Here is a 20,740-nt window from a genome sequence, read left to right on the forward strand (position 1 = left end):
TTGTGTAATAACAGTACACAGGTACAATTTGCAATGCCCATTTTCCAGAATAAGAAACTGAGTCTCCGACTGGTTCACAGAGGCAATAAGCAGCAGATCCCATTTTTAGCCAGGAAGTCAGACTTGAGGCTGCTGAGTACCGACTTCACTGCCTCCTTTAATTAAGTGATTTTGGGGGCAAATTTACCCCCCCTCCCCCCATCAGGGACTCCTCACCCCTGGGCTTTTGGAATATAAAAATAATGAACCCACTTCTCAGGGAACTTCCTGAGAAGTTTTCTGAGAATTGTTGTTTTCTGCATTTACTTAATCAGGTGCCCCAGGCCTCATGATGGGATGTGCCTGGTCCTTTTCTGGTCTTCGCCAGTTAGCTCTAAAAGTCCTCGAACACATATTGGTATAAAAAGGCAACCTTTTGGGGCGCCTGGGTGGCGCAGTCGGTTAAGCGTCCGACTTCAGCCAGGTCACGATCTCGCGGTCCGTGAGTTCGAGCCCCGCGTCAGGCTCTGGGCTGATGGCTCAGAGCCTGGAGCCTGTTTCTGATTCTGTGTCTCCCTCTCTCTCTGCCCCTCGCCCGTTCATGCTCTGTCTCTCTCTGTCCCAAAAATAAATAAACGTTGAAAAAAAAAATTAAAAAAAAAAAAAAAAAGGCAACCTTTTATCTTCGGTTTATTGTGCTTTTCCTTTAATTTCTGAGCATAACAATGAGTGTAATTAAAGACAAAGATACTGGTTTTATAAACCACCAGCTTATGAGCCATTCTGCTGTGGTCCTGTTGCATCTGATAAAGACTTCATCATTTGAACAACCAAATCTGGGCATTTCAAGAGACAGACGTACCAGACAGCTATTCAGAGCTGAGTTGTTTTGCAAGGAGAGGCTGGATCCTTTGAAGCCAGAGTGCCCAATTCTGCTTTCTGAGGTGTGTGCACGGTTCCTCTAAATGCCAGCTTTGTGTGCATATCTGAGGGCTGGGAAGAAGATGTGACGCTGGTGATGAGGGCGTGCCTTGTGCACCCAAAGCTGAGCTATTTTCCTGTCCCTGCCCACACCAGGTCCTTTCCTCCTCTGCGGGATTCCCCCCTGTGCTCACCTAGAGATAAGGCAGCACAGACGTTTGCCCGGAGGCTAAAAGACCACCTTGTCTGTACTCCTGGCAGCCTGCAGGCTCGTGACTGGACCTGCTTGGCCCCCAGTCCCACCCTGGGTGCCCAGCTTCTCCTATTTCAAAAGAAACCCCTGCTTGAATAAAGCCCAGGAGGAAATGAGTTCAGAGGGAGGGAGGTGTCTCATTTCCAGAAAAGGCTTCAGATTCAGACTCTGACCTCACCTGTCCGTCCACCTGCAAAGGGCCCATTGAAATCAAGGCATCCTAGACCTTGGCCCAGCCTCTGAGTCACTAGGAAACTCTTTCCTTGTCTTCACTCCTGGCCCTGGATACTTTTTGTAGAGAGAGCTTTCTCTTGCTGTTTCCAAGCTAAAGCATCTTTTTCTTATACTCTCTGCCTTTCTGTGGCAGGAAAAGACTCCAGATCGCAATGACATGATTTATATTGGTTCCCACTCAGGCATCAGGAACTTCCGAGTGGAGGGTGGAAATCCAAAGGGAGGTTGAGTGCCTAGCCCCTAAGTGTCCCTGATTGAGAACCACTGCCCCCAGAGCCGCGTTCAGCCATTGTGAAAGTGTCTCTCTCACAGAGGTTGGGTACTATAAAATGAGACCTCAAATCTCTGACTTACTCCCTTCAGGCTGTGTTGTATCAGGGTTGCAATGCCCCCACATCTGTATCCAGCTGAGCTGGGAGTGCTTATTCTGACAGCCTCAGGTGAATGCTTTCCCAGGGAGAAGTCGGTGCATGGCCTGCAGAGCAGAGCCCGTCAGGGTGCAGATCTGGATCACAGCCCTCACTTTTAGGCTCTTGGTTTCCTTAGATGCACAGGGAGTTCATATACATGATAAGATAAAGACTAGGGGTGCCTGGGTGGTTCAGTCAGTTAAGCGTCTGATGCTTGATTTTGGCTCAGGTCATGATCTCACAGTTTGTGGGTTTGAGCCGCATATCTGGCTCCGTATTGAAGGCAAAGAGCCTGCTTGGGATTCTCTCTCTCCTTTTCTCTCTCTGCCTGTCCCCTGCTTGTGCTCACTCACTCTTTCTCCTCTCTCTCAAAACAAATAAATATTTTTTTAAAAAGATAAAGATGAAAACTGGTAATAGCGAATATTTGTATCAGGCATTTGACCCACTGCTTCATGTTCATTTTCTTCTTTAATGTGCACAACTCCATGAAGCAAGCACCTCTTCTGTGCCCATTTTATGGATGAGGAAGTGAGGTGTACACATAAGTTATGTGTCAGCCTCACACAACTGGGAATTTGTCAAATTTAGATCCAAAACATGATCTTTTTTGACCCCTTGTGATAACTTCACTCTATTATTTTTGGAATCAACCAAAGGTCTATCTATCTATCTATCTATCATCTATCATCTATCTATCTATCTATCTATCATCTATCATCGATGTATCTATGTATCAAGCATCTATCATTTATTTGGAGAAGGATCTACTTTTCACTTCCTTGAATCCTTGAGATCACCTGATGATAGAGGGGTTATTTCTAGAGCTGGCAAGGTAGAGGGGTGGTGGGCAGCCTGATCCCAGGTCCTCTCCTTGCCAGAAATCCTTGCACGACTTAATCTGGGGTGAGACTATCCTGTTGCCGATCTACCAGTTAAGGCCCTGAGATCGACTAATGCAGCCACATCTGCCCAGTTGGGGAGGAGTAACATTTTTTTGCTCAGGGGACTCCTCCCATCCCCTCAGTCTTTACACCAGCTCTAGCCCCCCACCCCCTACCCCTGCAACTTGAGTGTCTCCCTTCCTCCAACACCTCTTGGCTCTCACCTGACCTCACTTGGGGCCACATCTGGATGATCTTCCAGGGTCATCCATCAACACGGAGAGATTAGAGTTCTCTGATGGTGCTTTCTTGTCATCAGTCTGTGTGTGTGTGTGTGTGTGCGTGCATGAAATAGCTTTACCAAGATAATTTACGTACCACAAAATTCACCTATTTAAAGCCCACAAATCAATGGTTTTTAGTATATTCAGAGGTGTTCAACCATTGCTACAGTCCATTTTAGAACATGTTCAACATTTAAGAAGAAACCCCTTTAAGTATTCCCTTTACCTGTCCCCTTCCTGTCCTGGGGCAGCAATGAGCTGCCAATCTTTCTCCCTCTTTTTCTTTCTTTCTGTTTTAATTTTCTAAGCAGACAGGGAGAGGAGTGAAGTGAAGGCCTCTTCTCTTGCCGTAGAAGCTATGATCATTTGCATGAGAATGTGGACTTGCCCCTGGTATAACAATCCCTCTCCAAAAGGGGGCTCAGCAAGGTGGGAGGTCAGAGGTCACGTGGCCATTCACCACCCAAGACTAAAGCTCCTGCTGTCTTCCTCTGCCCATTGGACTGGAGGATTCCAGGAGACACCTCTTCCCCAGAGGTGTTGCCAAAAAGCCAATGGGAGTGCAGACACTGGGGCCTCCAGGCAGCATTAGAAGTGAAGGTGGATGGTGCCAAGGCTGGAAGGAAACTAAGAAGTCCTTAGGGCCCATTTACGGCTCATTTCTGGATCTGGGAACTGAGGCTCAGAGAGCTTAAGATGGGACTGGCATCCAGGTGTCTGGAAATCCTGGGCTTGGCTTTCTTGCAGCAGAATAGGCAAACAGCTGGCCAAACCCGGTCAGGAGAGGTTTTTTTTAAAGTTTATTTTATTTTTTTTATTTGCAGGGCCAGCGGGGCAGAGGGAGAGAGAGAATCTTAAGAAGGTTCCATGCTCAATGCAAAGCCCAAGGCTGGGCTCAATCCCATAACCCTGGGATCATGACCTGAGCTGAAATCAAGAGTTGAATGCTCAACCTACTGAGCCACCCAGACACGCCTGGGCTGCGAGAGTTTAAAAGGAATCTTCCGGGGGTGTGAACCGAACACGGGGAGAAAGGCACCAGTGCCTTGTGATTGGAAAGCAAAGCACTGTCTGGGAGGGTCTCCCCACAAAACTCTATTGGCTACTTACTGACTGAAAGCAGGGACTGATTTTATGAGGGAAAAACCCAGCCACCCAGCTGGCCAGCAGACCAAGAGCGCAATACCGCAGGTGGGACATGTGGGCCCAGGGTGCCCCAGAGGTGCTCCAGGACAGCTGGTGTCACTTCCGAGGCTGGCTGGGGAGGAAAGATTGGGCTGACCCTGCTGGGGCTCAACTAAAGAATGAAAGGTCATGCTCTTGAGATTGTAGGGGACAGGAGAGGCAAAAAAAGAAAAAAAAAAAAGGCTGTGTGGTTTCTGTATTGATGGAGTCTATATACAAGGCATGATCTTGGATTGGGTTGTGAACCAGAAAGGGAAAGGTAACATGGTGGGGACCAGTGGTGGAAACTGAATGGGGTTTCTGGTTTGGAAGCCAGTACCATTATCAAAGTCCATTTCCTGCTGTAAATGACTGTACTGTGGTTATGCAGGAGAGTGTCTTTGCTTTTGGGAAATACACACGGGAGTATGTAGGAGGGATGGGGCATCAGGTTTACAGCTTGCTTCCAAATAGTTCAGAAGGGGAACCAATGGAGATGGGGCGGGGGGAGGAGAGAGGGAGGAAGGGAGAAAGAGAAAGAGAGAGAGGGGGAAAATGGGGTAATCTGGGTGAAGGGGATACGGTAGTTCTTTGTACTACTCTTACAACTTTTCTGTAATGTGGAATTATTTCAAAATAAGAAAAAAAAAAAAAAAAAAAAGGAAACCAGAGAGCCCCCTCCCAAAACCCCAGTCCAAACCAAACCAAGAAAGCACAATAAAAATCCTCAGGAGACCATGTAGTGCCCTCATCCTTGTCATTAGAAAGATTTCTAGGGAGGGATTTTAAAAATATTTATAAAAATAATATTTTTTATTCATATTACTTAAAAGTTCTTATTATTTCAAAATGTTTCTTAATTTAATGATTTTTTTAATGTTTATTTTTGAGACAGAGAGAGACAGAGCATGAATGGGGGAGGGTCAGAGAGAGGGAGACACAGAATCTGAAACAGGCTCCAGGCTCTGAGCTGTCAGCACAGAGCCTGACGCAGGGCTCGAACTCACGGACCGCGAGATCATGACCTGAGCAGAAGTCGGCCACTTAACCAACTGAGCCACCCAGGTGCCCCAAAATGTATCTTAATTTAAAGTCTCCAGAGGAGAAATTTCTCTTGGATGTTTTCAGGTTCAAAGGTGTACTGGGAGGAGGGGTGCCTGGGTGACTCAGTGGGTTAAGCATCTGACTTCCACTCAGGTCATGATCTCATGGTTGAAAGTTCCAGTCCCACTTTGGGATCACACTGCTGTTAGCCCAAAGCCTGCTTCACTTTGGATCCTCTGTTCCCCTCTCTTTCTGTCCCTTCCCTGCTTGTGCAGGGGTATATTCCCTTGAATATACCATTATTCAGGGGATAATGGTATCCCCTGAATGGTATTCAGGGGATAACTTGTTTTTAATAGTAAAAGTGCTCTGGGAACTGGGAGTGACGAATTGTGTGTTCACTCCTCGTGAGCATAGGGAACCCTCATGCTTCCTCCACTTGAGCTATTGGAAGGCCCAGAAAGGACCAGCTGGCCCATGGGAGTTGGGTTAATGAGTAGTGATTTCCAGACTGAGGCAACACATCTCCCTGGGTGGTTAGGATGCTATTATTTAGCCCAACGACATAACTGAAGCAGTTGTTTTGAGACATGTCTAGACTGAACCAGGAGCATGTAAATTTAATAATAATCCCTTGCCTCTCAGACACAGGTGTGTGTGTGTATGTGTGTGTGTGTGTGTGTGCACTCACCTTTACCTATACTGGTGTACACATGTGTGCACACACATTCTCATCTGTTGCACAGAACCTGGAGACCCCCACACTATGGTTGTGCCCAGGACCTGTCCCACTTCTCTCTGTTCCTACCCCTTTGTGCTCCCTTCTGTAGTGCAGAAGCTGAAGTTTGCAAATTACATTGTCCAGATTCTCTTGTCATTTCGGGTCCTGTCAGTGTCTGCATGGCAAGTGCTGTCCTGTGATTGGAAGGAGACAAGATTTTTGTCTTGTTGCCTCTGGAAGTGGCAGTGGCAGCAAAATTGGGGCTTTTTGGTTCCTGCCCAGGCAGTGCACTTTCAACAACTGTGGCAGCCTCAGGAGGAGAGCTTGGGGTCTGAGCTCCCACTACATCAGCTGAGTGTGGGGTCCTGGCCTGCTGCAGTGGTGGGTGGTGAGAGGCAGGCACTCCAGCAGCTACTGGGGGCAGCCCTGTGGGCTCTGGTGATCCTACTTTTAATCTTTGACTTCAGCCCTAGACTTGGTAGCAGATTCCTAATGTTATTTATCTCTGGATAACTTTACCTTTTCTCCTCATTTTCTCAGCTCTTCCAATATTTTGTTGATCACTCCCTATATTAAATTCCTTCTGTTTGAAACACCTGGAGTGGTTTCTGATCCTGCAGGTTTTGAGGACTAGATGGAAAATTTTTGTCTTGACACCTTGATGATTACCAAATGGTTAGTAGCTATGGAGCAAGACAGTTTGGGTGAGGAATGTCTTGTTTTTGTGCTTATTTCTGATGCTAATAATTTAATGGGGTAGAGCAGGTCTGCTGTATTTATCTCTGATTTTTTTATTGTCCTTGTGACATTTGATGCAATTAAATACTTTTTATTTACACTGTCACCCAAGTACCTGTTTCCAGCCAGGCTCACAGCAGCGTTTCTTACCTTCCACAATGTTAACAGAACCTCCATCACACTTCAAAGCCTCCTCTTGGCTTATAATTTGGATTTCAATTCTTTATCTCTCCTTGACTTTATTCCTCCATTGATTTACTCATCCTTTTGTAATTAACTATCTCATTCAACCAACAAAAATTTCAACTCTAAATAGATGTTACTGTGAGCATCTAGTATGTATGATTCAACATAGTAGACTAGTATGAACCCCCAGTATGAATCTGGAAACACAGGGAGCTATATGAACACACTTACTGTCCTCATGAGCCTACTGGTTGGTGTAGCTGATGGGCCAGGCAATTTCTAGGTGGTGTGAGGAGGCCTTCAATATGGGGCACACTAAGCTTTCATCCACTTTTTCATTAAAAGGCATATCCTTGTTGGGGCATCTGGGTGGCTCAGCTGGTTGAGCTTCCCACTTTGGCTCAGGTCATGATCTCATAGTTCATGGGTTTCAGCCCCCTGTTGGGCTTGCTGCTGTCCGTGCAGAGCCTTCTTTGGATCCTCTGTCCCCCTCTCTCTACTCCTCCCCACTCTCACTCTCTCTGTTTCTCAAAAATAAATAAACATTTTTTAAAAAGGCATATCCCTTGTGGAGAAATGGGAACCCTCTTGCACTGTTGGTGGGAATGCAAATTGGTGCAGCCGCTCTGGAAAGCAGTGTGGAGGTTCCTCAGAAAATTAAAAATAGACCTACCCTATGACCCAGCAATAGCACTGCTAGGAATTTATCCAAGGGACACAGGAGTACTGGTGCATAGGGGCACTTGTACCCCAATGTTCATAGCAGCACTCTCAACAATAGCCAAATTATGGAAAGAGCCTAAATGTCCATCAACTGATGAATGGATAAAGAAATTGTGCTTTATATACACAATGGAATACTACGTGGCAATGAGAAAAAATGAAATATGGCCTTTTGTAGCAACGTGGATGGAACTGGAGAGTGTGATGCTAAGTGAAATAAGCCATACAGAGAAAGACAGATACCATATGGTTTCACTCTTATGTGGATCCTGAGAAACTTAATAGGAACCCATGGGGGAGGGGAAGGAAAAAAAAAAAAGAGGTTAGAGTGGGAGAGAGCCAAAGCATAAGAGACTGTTGAGAACTGAGAACAAACTAAGGGTTGATGGGGGGTGGGAGGGAGGAGAGGGTGGGTGATGGGTACTGAGGAGGACACCTTTTGGGATGAGCACTGGGTGTTGTATGGAAACCAATTTGACAATAAATTTCATATATAAATAAAAAAAAAAAGGCATATCCTTGGTATTCCCCCACGAAATGCACATGAGTCTCCATGATCCACTGTACCTCACACACAAGAAAGCACTGGTCTGGTCTGATGTAGAACATAATTCAACAAATGATTAATGTAGTTAAAATAAAAATAAATAAAATCTGGAGGCAATAGTTTTTCAAATAGGGTATGAGAGTCTGAGACTAACAGGCAACCCAAGAGTAGAAGAGTTGTCAGTGGCCTTCCAGCTGCCCTGATGGTCTGCAGACCAAGACAGTCCACCCTCCTGCCCTGAACTGAGGGGCAGGAGTTGACATGTCCCATTTTCCTCTAATGCCCAGAATTCCTGGAACTACTGAAATCATATCTATCTCTTTTTCAAACACTCTTTATGGCTCAGCCCAGTTAGATAACTCAACTGTGCATTGACGTAAGTCCACCTAATGTATTTGGTGATATTATTTTCTCTTTCTTACTGTTTCTTGTATTGTGTTTTTTTTTTTTTTTTTACCTTACTGAAAATTACCTTTACTTTTGAGCCGACTGCTCTTCTTCCCCCCCATACTCCTTTTCCCCAAAGAAGGAGACAAGAGTGAAAGTGGCACAGGAGACTGGATGTGCCCACTTGGTTGCATATGGGCTAGAGGTTGTCCCTCTACTGTGTCCAGCCCTTTGTGTAAGGAGAGCCATTGGTGAGGAAGCAGGCTTCCCTGGTCAGTGTGATAACCTGGGAGGAGGTGGGTGCTCTGAACTCTGTCTTGGAAGCTCTAGAGGCTCAAGGGAGGCAGCTGATTTCTAAATGGAGATGGAGTGTAAGAAAAGAGGGCATGCGAGTGCATTCCAGCTGAGTAAAGTGTGAAGTATAAGGACCCCAGGTCAGAGAGCCCAGGACATTTGCCAAAGTCCTATAATAAATCTTGGTCCCTGGGGAGGGGAAGGTGGGAGTTGGGGTTGGAGCAAGTGGTGAGGGTCTTATATGATATGCTAAGGAATTTGGATACCATCAACAGATTTTTCAGGAGGGGTCTTCCCCAGTGAAATTTGTATTGTAGAGCAAACACATCATACCAGCCAACTATCCCAGGTAGAAAATGGGGAGTAACCTTGTCAGGCAGGACACAAACTCAGAATCCTCCATCTGAGAGATGACAGATGACAGTGGCTCAGGACAGAGGTAGTGGAACTGTGTGTGGGCTTTTCTTTCAGAGATTTTCTGAATTTTGGTCAGTTTTGATGTTTTTAGTCTTGGAAAGATCTTTTAATTTTCCTTGGACACTCAGATAAGCTTGCAAAACACTTTCAGTGCCAAGGACTCAGAGGCATGTGGGTCATTTCATCCCCTCCCCCCCCCCCAAAGAAATAGGTTTAGAGTCTTTTGGTGAACTGGTGTTTGGCAGCAAACAATACCCAGAAAAATTATTTTGCGAAGAGTAGGTTGTTGGTGCTTTGACCCTTGACATCTATTCTAAAAAATTAAGATTAGAAAACAGCCTTGGGTTCAACCTCCACGGGAAACGAAGCAGAAAGAGTACTTGGTGAATAACTATCAGGACCCCAGCAAAATCTTTGTGAGGAGGAGAGCATGGAAATAAGAGGAAACAAGGCTTGATTCTTGTCCCATGTGATTTACCATAAGGTGGGACAATGAAACATCACACGTTATATTATGTAATTAAGTGGTAGAGATTTTGTGGCCAGGATGGAGCTAAGTGACTGGAAGCTGCTGCGTGGAGGAGGGCTTGCAGGAGCCCTCAGGGGCTGCAGAGAGAGACAGGAGAAGGTGTGCAGACAATGAGAAAGTGACGCACAGGGGCTGGGCAGGAAGACACCTGCCCCAGGGGCTCTGGGCTGGGCCAGTGTCAGCTCCAAATAGAGCTGCTGCGCACAAAGCTTTCACAAAGATCACGCGCTCAAAAGAAGCTGGCATCTTACTGTTTTGAGTGATGATTCCACGTCCTTCTCAAAGTGTTAAATAGTCCTGGGCCAAGAGTTTGGATAGGAAATGCAACCCTGATGTTGGCGTGGCTTTACAAGAAAGGGCGGGCTTGTGCTGGGGCTGCTTGGCTCCCCATGGAGGCAGATTCTCTCTTCTCATCCTCAGATACGTCCATAGTCACTGGAAAGGGAATCTGTGGACCCTTTTTCTGGGAGTTGTGCTGGTTCCAGATAGGTTGAGGGGTTTTAAGGAGGAATGGATCTAAGGGGTGCCTGGGTGGCTCAGTCGGTTAAGTGTCTGACTTCGGCTCAGGTCATGATCTAACGGTTTGTAAGTTTGAGCCCCACATCAGGCTCTGTGCTGACAGCTCAGAGCCTGGAGCCTGCTTTAGATTCTGTGTCTCCCCCTCTCTCTGTCCCTCCCCTGCTCATGTTCTATCTCTCCCTGTCTCTCAATAATAAATAAACATTAAAAAAAAATTAAGGAGGAATGGATCCATTTCTCCCTTTTCCAGCTCTCTCCACCCAGGGGGCAGAATGGCCCGGGAGCTGATGGGGTTCCGAGGGGAGGGCTTCTTCATGGAATTGGAGAACACGAGACATATTCACTGCCCTTGTTGGGCCACTTGTCTCTTCTCAAGGATAAAACTATAAATTCCTCGCAAGGTACAAAAACAGTTTTTAAAAACCCATTCTGGGCAATCAGAAGGTCTAACCCGACCATCGGTTACGGCAGGGAAGCCGTTGCATTTGACGGTAGAAACCCGGAAATGGCTCTGTGTGGTGCAGGCTTGTCAGCGCTGAGATGGAAGCACGTCCTTGGCTTTCATCTCCAGGGTTTTCCAGAACTCTCTCTGCAAATGCTTCAACTAACAGACACAACCTCCTGAGGATCTCAGAGTTGTCAGAATTTGAGAAGATCTTTGACATTTTAATAATACTGGCTTTGATTTGTCCCCTCTGAAAACAAATCCAAATGAGCCCAAATCTCTGGATGCGACCTGCCCCTTTAATGTGTGTATTAGTCAGGTTGGGCTGGGTTATGGTGCAGTGAACAAGCATCCCCCAATCTCAGTGGCTTAAAATCTGAAAGGTTTATTTCTCTTTCTCATTACATGTCCATTGTGAGCAGGCTGGGGCCCTGCTCCATACCTGGGCCTTCAGAGTAAGCACCTTCCCTGGGTCTACTGGTCCCCAGGCCAGATGTAAAAACAATGCACCTGGGTGGCTCAGTCACTTAAGAGTCAGACTTTGACTCAGGTCATGAGCAAGTGGTTTGTGAGTTCGAGCCCCGTGTCAGCCTCTGTGCTGACAGCTCAGAGCCTGGGGCCTGCTTCGGAGTCTGTGTCTCCCTGTCTCTCTGCCCCTCCCCCGCTCATGCTGTGTCTCCCTCTCTCTCAAAAATAAATAAACATTAAAAAAAAAAAAATGCCTGGTGAATCATCGCTGCTTTCTAGAGCTTCTTTCTGCATACAGACCACCTCTGCAGGCATTGCTTTGGCCTCAGTCAGACACGAGGCCACTTCTAACTTCAAGAGGGAAGGAAAAGCAATCCATGGTGTGCCTGGAAGGAGAACAGGAGATTTGCCGACTCCCCGGCTGTGTGACCTCTGAAGGGTAGGGATGAAATGGTGGTGCAGTCTGGTTTAATGGCCTGCAAGCCAGATTTTCTCTTACTAGTTCTCACCATTAGGCAAATCATATACTTCTAAGAGGTACCATTTCCTTATTTCCTTATCCTTTTAAGAGGGAGTTGGGTGGGAAAGGTGGCGAATGGAAAGGAATAATTATACCTGTTCCATTTGCCTCATAGGAGTGCTGTGTGGATCAAAATAAGTCAACGCCAGTGATAGTGAAATATGAAGAGAGAAGGACACAAATATTTTAATGATGGGCTATGCACCACTCCAGGGAATTGGAACTCAGAAGTGGTTGTCGCGAGCAGCTGCATTTATTAGGGGAAGGTCGCAAGTGACCAAAAAAAAAAAAAAAAAAAAAAACACAAAAAAAACACAAAAAAACACCAAAATAGTTGTAGCTTAAATACGGTAGATCTTTGTTTGTCAGATAAAAACTGAGAGTGTGCAGCCAGGATGGGGATGACGGTCTCACAATCCTCAGGGCTTTGGATCCCTCCACGTTGCTTCTTTACCATCCCCCATGTGTCTCCCTAGTTTAGCCCAGGTTCCCCAGAAACCAGAGCTTGAGGCAAAAGCAAAGGCACTCACACTTTATTGGAGAGTACAGCCCCAGGAAGCAAGATGGAGGGGGAAGGAGAGTGAGGCAGAGGTGGACAGGGTGAACTACAAAGGACTGCATCACTAAGTTCATCACAGCTTTTGGCAAATGCAGCCAACTGTTGGGTCTTGTGGGATGTTTCCAGAAAGGTCGATCGGGGCTTGGATCAGGAAATGTGGGAGGAGGAAGGGAGAAGAATTTGTCTGACTGGTCCTCTCTCCCTTTGGTCAAAGTTGACTTTCGCAGGGTCCCTGGACTTCGAGGTGCTACTGTCTGGCATCTCCTTCAAGGGAAAGCCAGATCTCCAAACAGCGGCAGAACCAGGCATGTAGAGCCCAGTGAGTGACTAGGAGTCAGTGGGGCTCTCTACCTGCCCATCTCATCCAGGGCACAATAGGGCCTGGCCTGGAGGACAGTGTCCCTGCTCAGGTAAGCAGGTCCTCTGGTGTCTTGCTCCTCAGCAGCAACAGGGAAGCCTTGGGGCAGGAGGTGAAAGGGATGTGACGGGAGGCATGAAGTAATGTGCTGCTGGGCTATACCTGCAGGCAACATGAGGAATCGGGAACATCCACAACAATGGGCCCCGCCCCGCCAAGCAGGTGAAATGTCACGGCACCCTCACCTCTGCCACAAGATGGCATGGAATTCAACTGGCCTCCCTTTAGAAAATCCAAACCTTCTCCGACTTACAAGAATGTGGTTGAGGTCAGGTGATCCTCTCAGAGGATTATTAGTGGTGTCCAGCAGAGAAAGTTTGTTTGAGCAGATCCGGAAGATACATAAACTGGCTGTGATGTATTCCACAGGCCCAAATGTCTGCATGAGTTCCAGCCATCGTGTCCCTATACCTAACAAGGAAGATGAAAGGAAACTTCGCACATGACACCCTTGCTGACCTCCCTTCAGCCAGAACTCAGTGCTAGCAGCACACATAGATACAAAGTGTCATCTTTATTCTTGGTGGTCTTATGACCATTTAAAAACTGGCTAAAAGAGGGGCCCCCTGGGTGGCTCAGTCGGTTATGAGTCCGACTTTGGCTTAGGTCATGACCTCATGGTTCATGGGTTTGAGCCCTGTGTTGGGCTCTGTGCTGACAGCTCAGAGCCTGGAGCCTGCTTCTGATTCTGTGTCTCCCTCTCTCTCTCTGCCCCTCCCCCACTCGCATTCAGTCTCTCTCTGTCTCTGGAAAATAAATATACGTGAAAAAGTTTTTTAAAAATTAGCTAAAAGAACAGACTACTAGGGCCAATTGGCAGTTTGTGCCACAGCGGCCAAGGTTGAGAGGCCCTGAGTTAGCACAGCAGAGTGTCCCCGAAGTGGGTCCTCATTTTAAACAGACATGAGCTGGGATGTGAGAGAGGTAGGGATAGGTGAATGCAGGTGGGGAGCATTCCAGGGGAACACAGAGATGTGGAGGAAGGAAAAAGGGGGGAGCAGGGCAATGGGAGAGATGAGAGGGTGAACAGAGAAAGAGAAAGAGGGGCAGGAGGATCCCCACCCCTCAGACTGGGCTCTTTTAGTTTCTATGGATACCACAGGCTCTTTAATAGCAGCAGACGAAGATGAGCAAGAAGGTGGGTTCCTGTTGACAGCAGGACGTCCATCCAGCCAGGGCTGCACACACCTCATGCTGACCTTGGCCTGCACCTCATCATCCCCTGCCCCTTGTCCTAGAAACCTGGCCAGCTAGCCTGCTTCGGATTCTGTGTCTCATTCTCTTTCTGTCCTTCCCCGACTTACACTCTGTCTCTCTCTGTCTCTCAAAAATAAATAAATGTCAAAAAAAAAAATTAAAACAAAAACCTGGCCAGCTAGATACTCCATGCTTAGTCTGCCTCCTTCTCCTCCCACATTCTTAGATAGGAAATCAGATGAGTTCCTTCTAGGTTCGCGTGCTCCAGATTTACTCCGTCAGTCTGGCATCAACCTCGGGACCTTCTGTGGCTCCCCTGCACTCTGAAATGGCCCTTCTTTTGTCTGAGAGGCTTCCAGGGAGACACAAAAGGATCCAGTTTGCAGGACATTAAAGGTCAAACCAAGAGCCTCCCCTCCCCCTCTGCCAGGGGGCACTTGGTCTCCTAGGAGAACAGACCCTTCAGAGACATTTGATCAGGATGGGCTGGTTTGGCCTCTCCTACGCGCATTCGCATTGTGCATCGTGCATCGGGACTGAGCCAGACTATGGAGGGAGGCTCCCTCCCCACCTGGCTGGTCCTGAACTGAAACTAGTTGGTGCCTCCCCAAACCTGTGTGAACTGAAACCACCCAGTTTCCTCAGACAGCCCAGCCTTGTGCGTCATCTTGCTGCATTTTCTCCTGCCCTGAAGGAGGAGCCTGGCTCCACTGTGTGTCTCAGCACTGTGAGACACTTGGTTCTGGCCTTGGCCTCGATGCTGTCACCAGAGAAGCCTCCACGCAACCTTGGGACATGTCCTGGGCGTGTCCTGGGTGTGTTGGGCACCAGGAAAAGATTCTGCACTCTCTTCGTTTCCCTTGCCCGAGTCCGGGTGGGAATAGTGAAGGAGCTGTGAACCAGAGGTGGCTCTGGCCTTCCTTCCCACCTTCTTCCCACACAGTTCTAGAAGCTGCCTGCTGAGCCCTCTGGAGGGCAGCACGGGTGATGCAAAGAGAAGGGGTTCAAATCTCAGCTGCCCCAGGTACTGTGCAAGGTTGGCATGAGGCTCTCAGAGCCTCAGTTTCCCTGTCTGTAAAATGAGGGTATTACTTAGACCTGATCAGGTTGTAGTGAAAGGCCCTGGCATATCCTGAGTCACTGTTCTTCCCAGCCCCCTCTGCCCCAGTTCCTGGGACCAGAGCAGCTCGCTTTGCCTCCTGTATGAGGACCAGCACTTGCGTGCTAATTTAACACCAGCAATGCCCAGTACGTGCTTCCTCTGAGCTACATTCCAATGAAGGATGTTTGTGCATCCTGGCCGGACCATGGGGCATCTGCAGTCTCAGTGGAGAGACCATGGGGGTTTGCGGTTTCTTTTTTGTGTATCGATGTTTGCCACAGTCCCAGGAGCCAGGTGGGTGGGTGCTGTGCTGGACATGAGAAAGTGTGAAAGCATCAGGCCTGGTGCACAATGGTCTCCATTGTCAGCCACCACACTCACCTTCAGGGCAAGCCTCGCCTCGCCCTTCAGTTCCCAAGGGGATCCCTGCACTGATGCTGTGGGAGGCAGCCCCCCATCCCCAGGGCTGGCCTGGTTTTCCAGGTGCCACTCTATAGCCTCAGAACGGCTGTCTCCAAGCAGGCCCTTCTCCACTTCCCTCTCTGAATAGCACCTTGGCTAAAACTTCCCCCATAACCTCATTTCCACCTCCTTCCCCTCCCACCCCATCACCGTCCCTTGGTATTCCCTCAAATCTTTTCCCTTTAAATTTTATATTGAAGAAGGGCACCTGGGTGGCACAGTCGGTTAATTGTCTGACTCTTGATCTCAGTTCAGGTCATGATCTCATGGTTGGTGAGTTTGAGCCCTGCATTGGGCTCTGCGCTGATGGTGCGGAGCCTGCTTGGGATTCCGTCTCTCCCTCTCTATGCCCCTCCCCTGCTTGTGTTCTGTCTCTCAAAACAAAACAATAAACTTAAAAATAAATTAAAGAAAAAAAGTTTATATTGAAGAATAATATCTTTTGACTTTTTTTCCCCCCAACAAAGAACACGGTCATAGCTAAGGATTAAGAGGACATCTTGAGCATGCAGGCGGTGATGACCACTCTGTCACAAGCTTCTGGTAACCCTGAGGAACCCCAGCAGCCTCTTGGTGTGGGTGCTGTATTGATTCCAGGAGCTGTCAGGGTGACATGCTCTCGGGGAGAGGTGGCAGTGAAGGGGCCCAGCATCCATGTGGATTAAACAGTGACTCCGGGTGGGAAAGGTTGGAGGTGGTGAGTTTCTGCAATTCCCCCTGCAGGCATAGGCGGAACTGAGCCACGAGTCTACAGGGGCTGGTCTGAGCACAGACGCAGACGTGGTTACAGACGTGGTTACAGAAGGGAGGGATTTCGGTGAAAAGAGGTAGTGAGGTCATCGCTCTCCCAGGTGTGTTTTGGGAGAAGCATGTCAGGTGGGAGTTGGAGGATTAGGCTGCACTGAGTCAGTCTGCTTCGGAGAAGAGGTGGCCAGCCGGGAGTAAGGGGGTGATGAGAAGTGAGGTGGCCAGAAGGGCTCTGAGACGTTGGCACTGGCTTTGCGCCGGCAGCTCTGTCTGCGCATGCGCAGCTGCCCACCTGAGCCCGTCCCCTCCCTCCACTCGCTCCGCCTTCCCACCCCCAGGCTGCGGAGTTTTCGGCTGGATGAAGTGAAGCAGGCGTCGCTCCAGACTGAAGGGAGGGGAAGGCAGCCGGGGCCTTGTCACTACTTGGTTAGTCCTTCATTCATGCCCAGATTCAGCTCTCCTCAGCCCCCGTGGTTCCCTGATCCGTGGTGGCGCTTCTTTCTAGGTCCTTCCCTAACCTTTTCCCCTTTCCTCCCTGGAGCCTGGGCTCTTGGCGCCCCCTCTCCCCAGCCCCAAACTTCAACCACACACTAACGCCTTTTGTCCAGTTTATATTCTTCTTTTTCTTTTTTTTTTCTTCGCTACCCCTCGGCAGGTCCTGGGTCGGGAGGAGCAGGGCTGTTCTGCAGAGCGAGGAGAGGGGCATCCAATCCCCCCTTTCCCTTTTGTCGTCCCGGAGATCAGGGAATTCCCACATGTAACTGAGCGCAGCCCAGCTGTCCAAACTGCAGGACGGGGCTGCTGGCAGCAGGGCGCTGCGGGATCAGGGTGGGGGACAGGCAGCCCGGAGCATGCTGTGGCAGGCCCCAGCTTCTAGCCAAGCCCCAGGGCCCGCGCTCTGCCGCTTAGGCAGGGAAGTGGTGCCTCCCTTCCAGTCTCTTGTCTCTATTCCAGTAGTTGAATCTTGAGGCCTGAGAGTGCTGTAAAATTTGACATGGTCAATTCTGCTTTTAAAATGGAAACCCAGGCTCAGTTGGTTAATCATCCCACTTCGGCTTAGGTCATGATCCCCTGGTTCTTGAGTTCCAACGGGTGTTGGACTCTGTGCTGACAGCTTCAGAGCCTGGAGCCTGCTTCAGATTCTGTGTCTCCCCTCTCTCTGCCCTCCCCCCCCTTCAAAAATAAATAAAGATATTTAAAAAATTAAAAAAAAAATAGAACCCCAAACAAAACCCACTGTCCATTGAACTCCCAATCAGAGAGCAGAGCACTCTGTGGGGTCAGGGGCCTGGCCCAAGTCCTGGCCCTGCCACCAGCTGGCTGAGTGACCATGGGCAGGTCACCTTATCTCTCATGGCCTCGATTTCCACAGTTGTAAATTGGCAGGGGTGGATAATATTTCTCTAAGGCTTTTCTGGTTTTCACTATTACGGCGCTGAGTCCCATTATTGTGAGCAAATAATATGGTCATAAAGTGAGTTACAAAAATAAACATAAAAATAAAAAGTGCTACTCTAATTTTTTAGAATGTGAGTGTTATTTTCAAAGGTGACTTGGAAAATGCAGCTGTCCCAGAGAGGAGGAATATTTTCCTGTGCCATAAAAGGGGTCAGAACTGGTGTGGCTTAAGCTCAGTATTTATGTTTCAGATAGAATTGGAAACTCGCTTCTCCCCTTTAAGCACTGGAGGGAATTAGTCACACCTCCCTGTGGAAGTGGAGAAGAGATTCTCTGGGCTGCTCAAAAGGCTCTTTCAAAAAGTTCTGGGGACAAGCAATGCTCTGTGTGTGTGTGTGTGTGAGAGAGAGAGAGAGACAGAGACAGAGAGAGAGAGGGAGAGACAGAGACAGGGAGACAGAGACAGACAGATGGAGAGGCAGAGAAAGGCAGAGAGAAAGATTGGAGAGGAAAAAGGTACACAGAGGGAAGGAAATGATTAAGATAACAATCAATGACCCGAAAGGTTTGCTGTCCAACAGAAAAACCTAAAATGATAACAAATAGAACAAAATACAGAGTATAATACGGCTATAAACAAAGGCTTCTGGGGAAAGTGATGGAAAGGGTGGTTGATTCAGGCTGGAAGGATGCCTGGAAGACTTTCTGGAGGAGGTGACATTTGGCACAGAGTTTTCCCTTAGGGAGTGAACTGAATGTATGGGGGGTGAAGAAACTGGGGAGGGCATCTAAGCAGGGGAAACAGCAACTGTGAAGGTAGGCCCTCTGGCAGCTCTCTCTCTCTCTAAGCCTTGGGGCTCTTGGCCCAGACCTTCTTCTTACACATTTCTCCCCTGGGTGGGGCAAGATGCATAGCAGGTCAGCGTCCTGGTGCTCAGCTAGGGTTCCTCCTCTTCTCCTGAGGTGCCATAGGGGAAGTTGCTGGCAGTCTGCAGGCAGCCATGGGAGGACTTCCACTTTGCTTAGTGAAATCTTTCCTTAGAACCACAGTTGGTTCTTGCAAAATTTTCCGGTCACATAAAAGCCAAGAAGTCAGTTTTTGAAATGCTTTACCCAGCAGGAAAGGAATACCCAAGGAAGAATGTTGTATCATTGATGAGACTTGTTCCATCTCTATGTTCCTTTACAGTCAAATGGGGAGGGAGAGGTGAGGATGAGAACACAGACCATCTGTGAGCAAAGTCCTTGAGTGGACAAAAAGTTCTCACCAGTGCGGAACACTCTACCATCCCTCCATGCCTCATTAGTTCATCGGACTTCCAGTAGCTTCTTTGGCCAGCTGCAATGTTGAGTTTTGAAGGAGAGGGTGAGGATCCCAAGGATGAATAAAGCGAATGGTCTTCCTTGTGAAGTTGAGAATGAAGGATCACACAGTGAGCCAGGTGGCTACAAGATACAGTGAGGAGTGGCTGTGTCCTGGGGGCTCAAGGAGGCATTCTTTGTGCGTAGTGTGGAGGGAGAGTGGTTTACCCACAGAGACAGACAAGAAGGATGTCCGAGAAACAGCTGAGTAGCAGAAGCTCCGAGTCCAGTGGGTTGCTGCCACTAAGTGTCAACCCACTTCCCAGTGCCTCCACTCAGTGGTAATAATTGTTTACGAAGTGCTGTGTCACCTTTTGGGGAGAGGGGGAACTCTGCAAGAGAAATCTCTCATCATCTTACCAAGCACCACGTCAGCTGGTTTCCCTGGGGCCTCAGCACACACCAGAAACCTAATCAGTGCTTATTGTCATGGAAGCAAAGAGACGTCATCCTGTGACCCATGTCCCGGAGATGTGCTTTGTCAAGTAGGAAAGTGCACCTTCTGTTACCTTGACCATATTCAGAATGGAATCCTCTAAATCTATTGCTACTGTGTTTGTGAGGTTTTAGTTTTCTAATTAAAGACAGTGTGTTAAATACATCTTAGCGATAATGTATGTGAACTTTAAATGTATGGAATTGAACACACCTTTTATTTTATTATTACTATTTTTTATTTTTTTTTTCAACGTTTATTTATTTTTGGGACAGAGAGAGACAGAGCATGAACGGGGGAGGGGCAGAGAGAGAGGGAGACACAGAATCGGAAACAGGCTCCAGGCTCTGAGCCATCAGCCCAGAGCCCGACGTGGGGCTCGAACTCAAGGACCGCGAGATCGTGACCTGGCTGAAGTCGGACGCTTAACCGACAGCCACTCAGGCGCCCCCTGAACACATCTTTTAAAATCAGGCAGTTACCATGATTTTAGTGGCTGTTTATTGAGTAGGGATATGGGGTTTTGCACTTTTTTTTCTAACTGTTGTCAGTTATTTTGATTTTTCTTCTCAACCTCCCTGTGTCACCTTTAGAGCATGTCCATGGGGCAACACATGGACTTGATACAAGCATCTACAAGAGCAGGCTTGAGGGAGGAGGAGGAGGAGGCTGTAGGACTGTGTACAGCAGTGAGAAAGAAAGTAGGGAGCCCAGGGTCCCAAAGGAGAAGAGGTGGGAGGCGACGAACTTGGCGGGGCTGGGGGCTGAGCAGGGAGGAAGCCAGGGTTCACAGAGGGGTGCAGCACGGACGCCGTGAGGAGGGTTTGAGGTGTGGACGAGGTGCCTGTGGCGTTTCAGGCTAGTTCACCATCTCCCCTGGAGTGAGCCCCAAAGTGAAGACTGTGGGCCCTTTCAGACCCGATTGTCCCCAAGTGATGGCATCTGGAGGGACCTTTTGTTACTAGTGATAAACCAGGTGGACCCTAGAGCCTACCTGCTTGGGAGAAAATCCCACCGTTCCACTTGATGACCGTGTAACATGGGCAATTGACTTAACTTCTCAGCACTTTCGTTTTCTTGCTTGTAAACGGCTCAGAAAGACCACCTGTCTCCCAGGGATGCTGTGAGGTCCACGGGAGATTAGGCCTGTATGAAGTTTAGAGTAGTGGCTGATGCAGAGCTACAGGGCTCAAAGGACTACCGATGTTCTTCTTCTCCCTCATCTTTCTCCCTGTGGACATCCTGAAACACCTTCTGTGCCCTCAGCCTGATTTCTGGGTATGAAAGACCTGGGTAAGATCACTTCTTGTGTTTGTGTTAGCTAGGATGTCTTTAGCAGCAAAGTAATAAAAAGTGACTTCTTTCATGAAGATGTTTATTTTTATGTAACAG

General features: G+C 48.2%; 1 long non-coding RNA gene across 1 annotated transcript in view; it reads left to right on the forward strand.

The window, feature by feature from the left end:
* The window catches only part of LOC147580787 (uncharacterized), a 50,599-nt gene that overhangs the window by 11,947 nt on the left and 17,912 nt on the right, over positions 1–20,740 (forward strand). Inside the window, exon 2 of the long non-coding RNA XR_015251086.1 lies at positions 12,441–12,636. This is a non-coding gene — a long non-coding RNA (uncharacterized LOC147580787). The remainder of the gene's footprint in view (positions 1–12,440; positions 12,637–20,740) is intronic.

Source organism: Puma concolor, chromosome B2 (genome assembly GCF_028749965.1).
Source record: "Puma concolor isolate L17-30 chromosome B2, mPumCon1.1.hap2, whole genome shotgun sequence".
In the NCBI taxonomy this organism is placed as follows: domain Eukaryota; kingdom Metazoa; phylum Chordata; class Mammalia; order Carnivora; family Felidae; genus Puma; species Puma concolor.